This window comes from Dasypus novemcinctus, chromosome 3 (assembly GCF_030445035.2).
Source record: "Dasypus novemcinctus isolate mDasNov1 chromosome 3, mDasNov1.1.hap2, whole genome shotgun sequence".
Lineage (NCBI taxonomy): Eukaryota > Metazoa > Chordata > Mammalia > Cingulata > Dasypodidae > Dasypus > Dasypus novemcinctus.
Genome location: NC_080675.1, coordinates 183594588 through 183607305, shown reverse-complemented (window position 1 = coordinate 183607305; position 12718 = coordinate 183594588). Strand labels below are relative to the sequence as shown.

Below are 12718 nucleotides of genomic sequence, written 5' to 3'. Positions count from 1 at the left end.
CCACGTCCCCCTGCTCAAACCCGTGTCTGCAGCGGGTTTGCCAGTCGCTGCGGCTCCTGCCGGGCGGGCATGGGGCTGTGCAGGCCAGGCCGCCTCTGCCCGCCGCCTGCCTCGGCCCTCTTCTAAGGACAGGAGAACTGGCCTTGACCTCAGACACTAAGTGAGGGGAGGAAGTGGAGGCAAGTGGGGTTTTGGGGCCTCGGGCTCAGTGGGTGGGAAGTTCCCGGTGACGCCGCCCCTGGGAGAGGTGCACCAGGAAGCCCTACAGCTCCAGCAGACCCACGGACTGTCCCCCCAACGCCCCGTGGTGGAGCCCTCCAGGCAGAGCGGGCTGTGCGCAGAGCCGGGGAGGGACAGGAGGTGGGCAGCGACAGGGACCTGCTGGCGAAGGGGCAGGTGGCGGCAGCCTTCTGAGCAACGCAGCGAGGGGAGGAGAGAGGAGGACCCGGGCCAGCGACCTGGCCGCTCAACGGAGGGTGGTGGCGCAGAGACGGACAGCCCCGAGGCCCAGCTCAGGTCAGGCTCTGAGGAGCCCCAGGCCCCGGGCCCTGGGGAGGCAGAAAGCCAGCGGCAGGGGTGCAAGGGGCTGCTCACCCATTCTAGGCGCAATAAAGGCCATCCCTGGGTGGGAACTGACCGGGGGCAGCAGGAGTAGGACGGAGCTGCCGTCCCCCAAGTCAGAGCACCACGGGGAACGAGGCACCAGTGGAAGCAGCTGGGTCAAGGCCGGGAGGGCGCGAGGCAGAGCAGACTCATGGCACCCCGACTCCACCGCGAGGCTGAGCGGACCTGCAGCACCCCGACTCCACCATGAGGCTGAGCGGACCTGCAGCACCCCGACTCCACCATGAGGCTGAGCTGGCGCACGCTGCCCTGGGGCTTGGCGCCTCCCCAGCGTGGCGTGGCAGCCCCGGCCTCCACGGCACAAAGGCCCAGAGTCTGTGGTTTTAGAGCCTCGGGGGCTATCGAAGTCGGCGGTTCCGGAAGGATCAGACCTGGAGCTGCTTGGGGCCCGTGATGGGTTGAAGCTGGACGGACCCCAGAAAACCACGTCCTCTAGGCTCATCCATTCCTAGGGCGTGAGCTCATTGGGCCTTTGGATGAGGTCGCTCAGTTAAGGCGTGGCCCAGGGTGGGTCGTAACCCTCTCACCAGAGTCCTTTCTAAGAGAATGAAACTTAGATAAGGAGAGAGCCACGAAAACAAGGAGCTGCGGCAGCAGAGCCGGGCGAGGAGGGGAGCCCGGCAGAGGCTGCCTGTGCCGTGCCCTGTGGCACAGGAGCCCAGGGTCGCGGGCAGCTGGTCTTTAGGAAGAAAGCGTTGCCTGATGAGGCATTGGTTTGGACACTTTCACAGCCTCAGAAGCTAAGCCATGAGCTAGTAAGTCCCCATGGAAAGAGCCACCCCATTTCAGGCGCATCGCTTTCGGCGGCCCAGCAGCCCAGAACGGGGCCTAACAGGGGAAACCGGAGGAGCCTCTTCTGAGGCCCTTCCTCCAAGTGTCTCCACAAAGCCCATCAAGCGCCACACGCTGGTTCTTACAATTCACCACAAACCTGGGCACCCCATGTAACGGCCACCCCTCCTGGGCCCACAGGAGTTAAATGACCCACTGAGGGTCACGGTTAGGGGTTGCTTTGTGCCCCCCAAATGAGAGGTTGAAGTCCTGAACCCAGGACCTGGGACGGTGGCCTTCTTTGGAAACTGGGTCAATGTAGGGGGAATTGGTTAAACCAAGAAGAGGCCACATGGGAGGTGGGGGGACCCTTAGCCCAACAGTTCTGGTGTCCTCCTTAAAAGAGGAGTAGATAGACAGACAGACACCAGAGCGGATAATGCCACATGACGATGGAGGCAGAGTGAAGCGCAGCAGCCGCACCTCAAGGCATGCCGAAGACTGCAGCACCCTGGAAAAGGTGAGGAGGGGGTCCTGTCCTGCAGACACCTTGATTTTAGACTTCTGAGACAATCAACATCTGCTGTTCAAGCCATGCAGTTTGTGGACTTTAGGACAGACGCAGGAAACCAAGATGGACACACAGCGAGGAAATCCCATTTTAGTTTGCTAAAAGTTGCTAATGCAAAATGCCAGAAATGGGTTTTCTTTTATAAAGGCTCTTCATTAGGGTGAAAGTTTACAGTTCTGAGGTTGTGAAAATACTCCAGTCAAGGCACAGCAGAGAAGCTGTCTCCCCAGAGGTCAGCTGCTGGATCCTAGGCTCCTGCCACACGGCGAGGCACAACGGCAGCTCCCACCCGGGCCTCTGCCGTCTCCAGGCTGCTCCCTCCCCAGGCGGGCGACCAGGCACACGGCAGGGCCCTCCCGTCTCACTTTGGGTTGCTCTGCCGATTCCAGCCTCCAGCCTGTCTCAGCCACTAGGGATTTCTCTCGGCCTTGCTCTCAGCCGTAGCTGACCCTGGCGTCCTCCCTCACTTGGCAGAGTAAAAACATAGCTGCCTTTCTCTGTGCATCTCCTTTCAGATCTCAGTTTATAAAAGACCCCAGCACACTGTGTGTCCCACCATGGCCCACTGGGGGGACTGGGGGAGAGTGTGCACTACAATGTAAACCACTGTCCACGAGGAGCAGCAGTGCTCCAAAATGTATTCACCAAAGGCAATGAATGTGCCACGATGATGAAAGAGGTTTTTGATGTGGGAGACGTGGGGTGAGGGGGGTGGGGGTATATGGGGGCCTCTTATTTTTTGAATGTAACATTAAAAATATAGACAATTAATTAAGTTTTAAAAAGATAAAGTATGGCTTGAAATTAAAAAAGAAAAAAAAGACCCCAGCAAGAGGGCAGAGCTCTACCCTGGGTCACACTGTACTGACACAGACCAATCAAAGCCCCAAAGCGATCTAATCAAAAGCCGTCTAATCCAAAGGGCCTGCGTAACATAGGCGCACACACAGGAATGGGTCAGCTTAAGAACCTCATTTTCTTAGGTCGGGTCCACAAAAGACTCAAACCAGCACATCCCTGAGTGCTCCCTGCGGGCAAGGCTGAAGCGCCTGCTTTCACCTGTGCCGCTCGTCGAGCTGCTCTCAGACGCCAGCGAGGCTTTGTCCCGTCTTCGCAGACGCTGTGGTCACATTATTCCCACGTTCTCTGAGGCCCGGAGGCCCCTCCCCTGCCTGAAGGTGTTTCCCCGACACCTGCGCAGAGGTGGAAGCCCTCTTCCTGCTCACCAGGGGACGCGCCAAAGCAGCCCGACGCTCCCCGCCCCGCCTTGAGGTGGCCCGACCTGCTCACGTTGAAATCGTTTTCCTGCATGGGGAATGACAATGGCCCCTCATTCTCTGGGTCTTTGGTATGTGGGCAGTTTTGACATCAAAGCAAAACTCCTTTTCCTTAACACACTGGTGTTTCTCCACCTTGGGTATGTCTGATTCTTGTTGTTTCCCTAATGTCGTGGCCTGTTGACCCTTTGGCAGGGAGACCTGGCTCCTCTGCTTCCAGAAGATGACCTGACTCACGATGTGTGGGCAAACCTGACCAGTGGTTCTCAGAGTGGGTTCCCTGGCGGCCAGCATCAGTCCCACCTGTATCCTGGTTGGGAATGCTCATTCTCAGGCTCCGCCCGGGGCCTGCTGAATCAGAAATCTCAGGGTAGCTGCCCAGCACTCTGTGTTTTAAGACCCTGCCCGGGACATTCTAATGCACACCCGGCTGAGAACGACTGAGTCAGAGGCTCCGGTCAGAGAGCTGGGCACTGGTCCCCAACACCCCGTCCTCCCCGGTCCTGTCCTCACCCAGTCTCAGCTCAACCTCTTGCTCCCCACGGGGCGCTTTGCTCTCCGATACGTGCCAGCTCCCCCTCTACCACTTTTTGCTCACAGCTTGTGTCCATGTACCAAGGTGTCCTCTTCCTGAAAAGGCATCTTTGGCTGGACCTCCTGTTGCTTAGAGACAACGTCCTCCTCTTTCTTCTCAGCTACTCAGCCTGCTTGAGCGGCACATCCCCCATCTTTCCAGCAGTTAGTCAGAACGGCGGTAAGAACGAGGCAGATTTCCAGGACGGATGTGTAGGGAGGGCTACGCCCTGCCTGCCTGGAACTGCTTTGCTGAAGTAAAAGACCCTGGTCAAGGTGTGACTTGTAGAGGTAAATATTTCTGATTGGTGACCACGGGTCCACAGTGAGCCTCAGGGCAGCCCGTGCCAGTCTGTCACTCATGCTTATCAATAATAGTGAGGCTGAAGGTTTCAGTGTGTAGGGGGGCCCTCAGGCATTGGGGTGCATCCTGTCGTGATAATGCGCCTATGTGCCCAGCAGGGTATAAAAAGCCCCTCCAACGTGGAAGCTACAGTCCTGAGGCTCCGTGAGCACACGAGAGAGGAAGTGTACCTGCTACAGCCTACTGCAAGGACAGCTGGAGGGCACTCCAGCCTCTGCAGACCCTTTGCCGGCAACGCAAGGCTTACGTGTATGCTTGTTGCTGTACAGGACACTCTTTCTCTGAGATAAACCGGAAGAGAATGGGAACTGTATGCTTTTTACAACTTCCCTTGGTCTAAAATTACTTAGAAATGAAAAGTTAAAGAGACAAATTGCTGAATCAGAATGAAACAGGGGATATCACTATAGACCCTGCAGACACCAAAAACAGTAACAAGGTAATGCTATAAACAGCTTTACTCATGCACATTTGCCAACACAGAAGGAATGGACCACTTGCTCAAAAAACACAAACTACCACAGCTCACCCAACATGAAATAATTTGACTAGCCCTATAATTATTAAGGAAGTCAAATTTGTAATTAAAAACCTCCCCCAAAAGGAGTGTCTGAGCCCAAATGGATTCACTGGTGAAATCTAACAAGTGTTGAAAGGATTAACATCAGTTGTATACAGTCTCTCCTGGGAAATGGATGAGGTGGGTGCACTTGCCTAATTCATTTTATGAAGCTAGTATAATCACGGTAACCAAACCAGACAAAGACAGCCTGAAAGAATATAACTGCTGACCAATATTCCTTGTGAAAATTGACACAAAAATTCTTCACAAAGTACGAGCAAATGGAATTCAGTAATAAATATAAAATGAATTCCTCATTGTGACCAAGTGGGGTTTACTCCAGGAGGCAAGGCTGGTTCAATATTTGAAATTCAATCAGTGTAAGTCCCCATATGTGCAGGCAAAGAAGACAAATTATATGATCCTATCAATTGATGCAGAAAACTTATCTGACAAAATTCAATACTTGATAGAACTTCTCAGAAAAACAGGAATAGAAGAGGGTTCCTCAGTCTGAAAAAGGGTCCACGGCAATCTACAGCTTGTTGAAACACTGAACACGTTCTCCCTGTGACCGAGAACAAGTAGGGACATAGGCTTCCCGACTCTTACTTAACAATGAGTGTAGTCCAGCCAGGGGAAGGAGGCAAGCAAGTGAAGCCAACAGCTCACAGGTTGGAGAGGAGGGAAAACAGCTGTGCCTACTAGCAGATGGCACATGGTCTGTGTAGAGAGTCCCCAGCAATCAACAGGAATACTCCTAAAACTAAGATGTGAATTCAGCAGGATTGCAGAATACGAGATCAGCAGACAAAAAGCAAATGGGGAGAATTGTGGGAACATGGCGCCGGTGAGCAGATAAGGCTCAGTGCTCTCACAGAGACAGCAGGGAACAGTCTGAAGCTGCCAGAGGGACCTGCTTTGGGGGTCAGCAGCCCAGGACAGTGCTTTATGGCTCCAAGGAGGCTGAGGGACAGAGACGAAGAAGCTGAAGCAGCCAAATGTGAGGTAGTGAACCTTCCGGCTGCCAGGAGGGGCTCCCCTGCCCCACCCCCAGATATTCATGGGGGCAAAAGCCCTGGTGCAAAGGAGCTTGACTGAGAGGGGAGCAGACATCTTTATCCCTGTCAGCTTTTACAAGGGAAAATGAAGGTGGAGTTGGGGGTACTTTTCTTCAGTGAATTTGGCCAGCGGAGCCCAATTTCAATCTCAGCTCTGGACAGACTAAAATAAAGGAATACAGATACAACTCTGTGGAAAGGTGTGCCCGCTAGTACCATCTGCTGGCCAGTCTGGAAATTACAAGGACAGAAACTGCTTTTAGAGCTCCCTTTACCCCATGCCTGGGAGGAAGTCTGCACCCCATTAGCGAGTCTTGGGCATGGTGCTTGATACCTTAAGCTGGGCAACTTTAAAGACAGGATAAGTTGAACCAAATATTAAAGAGCTGTGAAAAAATAATAACAATAGATAAGAGAGAGAAATTGGCCATTGTAGTAAATTCACCAACATATCAGATATCATCAAAAAATTACAAGCCATGTTAGAAAACATGAAGAGATCACCCAGCCAAAGGAACAAACCAAATATCCTGAAGAGATTCAGGATTTGAGACAATTAATCAATGATAATCACATAACTCTCATAAACCATTTTAACGAATTGAAAGAAAATATGACTAAAGAGATAAAGGATAGTAAGAAGATACTGGGTGAACATAAAGAACAATTTGAAAGTCTGCAAAGAAAAGTAACTGATCTTATGGGAATGAAAGACACAATGGATGAGATTAAAAATACATTAGAGGCACATCAGAGCAGATTTGAAATGCTTGAAGAAAGAATTAGTAATTTTGAAGACAGAACATCTGAATTTGAAAAGACAGGAGAACAGAAGGGGAAGAGAATGGAAAAAATGGAACAGGGTCTTGGAATTGAATGACAAAACAAAATGTAAAAACATGTATATTATCAGTGTCCCAGAAGGAGAAGATAATGGAAAAGGGGCAGAAAGAATGTTTTAGGAAATAATGACTGAAAACTTCCCTACCCTTATGAAAGACATAAATATCAAAGTACAAGAAGGAAAATGCACCCCAAACAGAATAAACATGAATAGACCTACCCTGAGACTCCTACTTTATCTCTGAGATAAAGAGAAGATTTTGAAAGCAGCAAGAGAAAAGCACAGCATCACATACAAGGGAAACACGATAAGATTAAATGCTGACCTCTCATCAGAAACCATGGAGGAAAGAAGAAAGTGGTGTGATGTCATTAAGGTATTGAAAGAGAAAAACTGCAGACCAAGAATTCTGTACCCAGCAAAGCTGTCCTTCAAAAATGAGGGTAGGTTGAAAGTCTTCACAGACAAACAAAAACTGATAGACTGTTATCAAAAGACCAGAATTACAAGAGATAGCAAAGAGAGTACTGCAGCCTGAGGGGGGAAAACAAGGGCAAGAGATTCAGAGAAGAGTGTAGGAATGAATATTAGAAAGGGTAAAAAAAAAGACTACAGTATAATATGACAACTGAAAGCCAAGGGTCAAAATGGATGAAGTAAGTAATGCCTTTACAGTTATAACATTTAATATTAATGGCTTGAGCTCACCAATCAAAAGACACAGACCAACAGAATGGAATAAAAAAAGACCCATCTATATGTTGTGTGCAAGAGACCCACCTCAGACGTAAGAACACAACTAGGCTAAAAGTGAAACATTAGCAAAAGTTATTCCATGCAAATAGTAATCATAAAAGAGCTGGAATAGTGATACTAATATCAGACAAAATAGGTTTAAATGAAAAACTGTTATAAGGAATGAAGGTCATTATATACTAATAAAAGGAGCAATTCAACTACACTAAATATTTATGCATCTAATCTCAGTGCACCAAGATACATGAGGCACACACTACTAAGCTCATGGAAGAAATAGATGTCTCTACAATAATAGGTGGAGACTTCAATAATACACCACTCACAGTACTGGACAGAACATCTGGACAGAAAATAAATGAAGAAACTGAGAACTTGAATAATATGATAAATGAACTAGAACTAACAGACATCTACCTATAGAGCATTATACCCCAAAACAGCAGGATACACATTCTTTTCAAGTGCTCATGGATCTTTTTCCAAGATCGATCATATGTTGGGTCACAAGAAAAGTCTCAATAAATTTAAAAAGATTAAATTAGGAGGCAGAGCAAGATGGCATCAGAGTAAGTGCACCACATCATTTCTCCTACTAAAAACAGCTGAGTAGGGACAAAATCCTGCCTGAGTGAGCTGTTTTTAGGAATTCACAAAGCAGGAGGCTTTTGGACATTGATCTGGAGAGAGTGGGACTAAAAGAGTGATTGCTCAAGGGAACTTAGACAACAATAAGGAAATAGAATAAGAAGAACAAAGTGTCAAAGAGAAAACTTAACACACATGCAAAAACAGCACCTAAATAAAACCCGAGACTAAATGAAGAAACTAATCAACTGAACAAACCCATCAAGATAAAATGATGACCAGTCAGCAACAAAAAATTACAAACCATACCAATAATCAGGAAGACATGGCCCAATCTAATGAACAAACTAAAAACCAGGAAGAGGAGTGGAACATTGAACAACTAATCAAAGTTCTCCAAACAAATATCATGGACCAACTTAATGAAGTGAAGGAAGAGATTAAGGATATTAAGAAAACCCTTGAAGAGCATAGTGAAGAAATTATAAACATACAGAAGAAGATAACGGACATGATGGTGATGAATGGCACAATCCAAGAAATCAAAAATACACTCTCAGCATATAACAGCAGATTTAAAGAGGCAGAGGAAAGAATTTGTGATGTGGAAGACAGTACCTCTGAAATAAAAAAGATAGTAGAATTGGTAGATAAAAAGATGGAAAAAATCCAGCAGGGACTTAGGAATTTGAATGACAACACAAAATGCACAAACATATGCATTATAGGAATCCCAGAAGAAGAGAAGGGAAAGGGAATAGAAATGGTGTTGGAGGAAATAATGGCTGAAAAATTCCCAAACCTATTGAGGGAGATGGATATATATGTCCAAGAAACACAATGTACCCCAAACAGTATAAATTCCAAGAGGCCTACCACAAGGCATACACCTGTCAAATTACCCAATTCTCAAGACAAAGAGAAAACACTGAAGGCATCAAGAGAAAAGAGAACCATCACATACAGGGGAGGCTCCATAAGATTAAGTGCTGATTTCTCATCTGCAATGATGGAGGCAAGGTGGCAGTGGTATGATATAGTCAAGGTATTAAAGGAAAAACATTTCCAACCAAGAATACTCTACCCAGCTAAGCTGGCATTCAAAAATAATGGAGAGTTCAAAATATTCACCAATAAACAGGAACTAAGAGAGCATTTAGTATTTCTTGAAGGGCAGTATTTCTTCCTTAAAAAAAAAAAAAGCGAGTTCTGCAGGAGGAAAGAAAAAAACAGGAGATACAGAATTGGAGGAGAGTGTAAGAACAACTAAAAAGACAAAAACAGAAATAAAAACAACATATGATATACACAAATCCAAAGAAAAGATGGCTAATATAAGTAATTCCTTAAGAGTAATAACACTGAATGTTAATGGATTAAACTCACCTGTCAAGAGACACAGATTGGCAGAATGGATAAGGAAATATGACCCATCTATATGCGGTCTACAAGAAACCCACCTTAGACCCAGGGATTCAAGGAGATTGAAAATGAATGGCTGGAAAACAATCTTAAAAGCAAACAAAAACCAAAAAAGGGTAGAAGTAGCTATATTAATATTAATATCAGACAAAATAGACTTCAAATGCAAAACTATTGTGAGAGACAAAAGATTCAGAAAGATTGAAATCATACAAAATGACTTCTCTGACTACAGTGGAATGAAGCTGGATATCTGAAAGGGCCAGAGAACCAGATTAGGCACAAAGATATGGAAGTTAAGCAACACACTCTTAGACAAACAGTGGGTAAAGGATAAAATCTCAAAAAGAAGTCAGTAATTACCTTGAGACTAATGAAAATGACAACACAACATATCAAAACCTATGGGATGCAGTAAAAGCTGTACTGAGAAGGAAATTCATAGCCATAAATTCATACATCAAAAAAGAAGCAAGAGCCAAATCAAAGACCTAACTGCACACTTGGAGGAATTAGTAAAAAAGCAAACTAACCCCAAAGGAAGAAGAAAGAAAGAAATAACAAAAATCAGAGCAGAAGTAAATGAAATAGAAAATAAGAAAGCAATAGAAAAAATAAAACAAAGAGCTGGTTCTTTGAGAAGATCAATAAAGTTGCCAAACCCTTAGCTAGACTAACAGAAAAAAAAGAGAGAAGATGCAAATGCACAAAATAAGAAATGGGAAAGGGGATATTACCACTGACCACACTGAAATAAAGAGGATACTTTGAAAAACTATATTCCAACAAGAAAGACAATTTAGAGGAAATGGACAAATTCCTAGAAACACATAAGCAGCCTACATTGATGAAAGAAGAAATTGATTATCTCAACAAACCAATCAAGAGAGATAAAATCAGTCATTAAAAACCTCCCAACTAAGAAGAGCCCTGGGCCAGATGGTTCACAGGTGAATTCTACCAAACATTCCAATAAGAACTAACACCAATCTTGCTTAAACTCTTCCAAAAAATTGAAATAGAAGGAACATTGCCTAAGTCATTCTATGATGCCAACATTACCCTAATACCAAAGCCAAACAAAGACACCACAAGAAAGGAAAATTACAGACCAATTTCTCTAATGAACCTAGATGCGAAAATCCTCAACAAAATACTTGCTAATTGTATTCAACAACACATTAAATGAATTATACACCATGACCAAGTGGGTTTCACCCCTGGTATGCAAGGATGGTTCAACATAAGAAAATCAATCAATGTAACACACCACATAAACAGATCGAAGGAAAAAAATAACATGATCATATCTATAGATGCAGAAAAAGCATTTGACAAAATACGGCACACTTTCCTGCTAAAAACACTGCAAAAGATAGGAATGGAAGGAAACTTTTTGAACATGATGAAGGGTATATATGAAAAACCCACAGCCAACATCATTTACAATGGTGAAATACTAAAACCTTTCCCTCTAAGATCAGGAACAAGACAAGGATGCCCACTATCACTCCTTCTATTTAACACTGTGTTAGAAGTACTTGCTCAAGCACTGAGGCAAGAACCAGATATAAAGGCATACAAATTGGAAAGGAAGAAGTAAAAATTTCACTATTTGCAGACAACATGATCCTATACACAGAAATCCCTGAGAAAACAACAACAAAGCTTCTAGAACTGATAAATGGGTTCAGTAAAGTTGCCGGTTATAAAATCAATGCACAAAAATCAGTAGCATTTCTGTACACCAATAATGAGCAATCTGAGGAGGAAATCAAGAAAAAAAATACCATTTACAATGTAAATAAAAATATCAAATACCTAGGAATAAATTTAACTGAAGATGTAAAAGACTTATACACAGAAAGTTACGCAACATTATTAAAGGAAATCAAAGAAGACTTAAATAAAAGGAAGAATATTCCCTATTCATAGATAGGAAGACTAAATATCATTAAGATGTCTAGCCTACCCAAACTGATCTACAGATTTAATACAATTCAAATAAAAATCAACAGAGCATTTATTAATGAACTGGAAAAACGATAAAATTTATTTGGAAGGGAAGAGGCCCTGAAAGCCAAAGACATATTGAAAAAGAAAAATGAAATAGGAGGAATCACACTACCTGACTTTAAAACATACTACAAAGCTACAGTGGTCAAAATGGCATAGTATTGGCACAAGGGTAGTCATACTGACCAATGGAACCACATTGAGAGTTCTGATACAGATCCTCACATATACAATCATCTGATATTTGACAAGGCCACTCAACTGGGAGAGAATGGCCTCTTCAACATATGGTGTTTGGAGAACTGGATCTTCATATGCATAAGAATGAAAGAGGATTACCATCTCACACCTTATACAAAAATCAACTCAATATGGATCAAAGATCGAAATATAAAAAATATAAGAACATAAAGACCTTGGAAGACAATGTAGGGAAGCATCTACAGGAACTTGTAATAGGAAATGGCTTCATGAACTTCACACCCAAAGCATGAGCAGCGAAAGAAAAAATAGATAAATGGAATCTCCTTGAAATTAAAGCCTTTTGCTCCTCAAAGAAATTTATCGAGAAAGTGAAAAGAGAGCCTACTCAATGGGAGAAAATAATTGGTAAGCATATATTTAATAGAAGACTAATATGCAGCATATATAAAGGAATCCTATATCTCAAAAACAAAAACACAAACAACCCATTTAAATAATGGGAAAGAGATTTGAACAGATGCCTCTCCAAAGAAGAAATACAAATGGCTAAAACACACATGAAAAGAAGCTTAACATCACTAGCTATTAGGGAAATGCAAATCAAAACTACAATGAAATATCATTGTACACCCATTAGACTGGTGGCTATTAAAAAAGCAGAGGACTACAAGTGTTGAAGAGGATGTGAAGGAATGGAAACCCTCATCCACTGTTGGTGGGAATGCAGAAGGATCCAGCCATTCTGGAGGACTATTTGGCGGTTCCTCAAAAAACTAGCTATAGATTGGCCATATGACCCAGCAATTCCACTGCTGGGTGTATACCCAGAAGAACTGAAAACAAGGACACAAACTGGTATGTGCTCACCAATGTTCATAGCAGCATTATTCACTATTGCCAAGAGTTGGAATCAACCCAAATGCCCATCAACAGAAGAATGGATAAACAAAATATGGTATATACACACAATGGAATACCACTCAGCTGTAAGAAGGAATACAGTACCAACACATGGGATAACATGGATGAATCTTGAGGACCTTATGTTGAGTGAAGCAAGCTAGGCATTGAAGGATAAATACTAC

At 44.4% G+C, this 12718-nt stretch overlaps 1 protein-coding gene and 1 pseudogene across 1 annotated transcript in view; one reads left to right on the top strand and one right to left on the bottom strand.

Moving 5' to 3' along the window:
• OTUD7A (OTU deubiquitinase 7A) overlaps positions 1–12718 on the bottom strand; it is a 384350-nt gene that overhangs the window by 214394 nt on the left and 157238 nt on the right. The window lies entirely within an intron of this gene.
• The window catches only part of LOC139437844 (zinc finger protein 37 homolog pseudogene), a 45655-nt pseudogene continuing 34771 nt past the window's right edge, over positions 1835–12718 (top strand).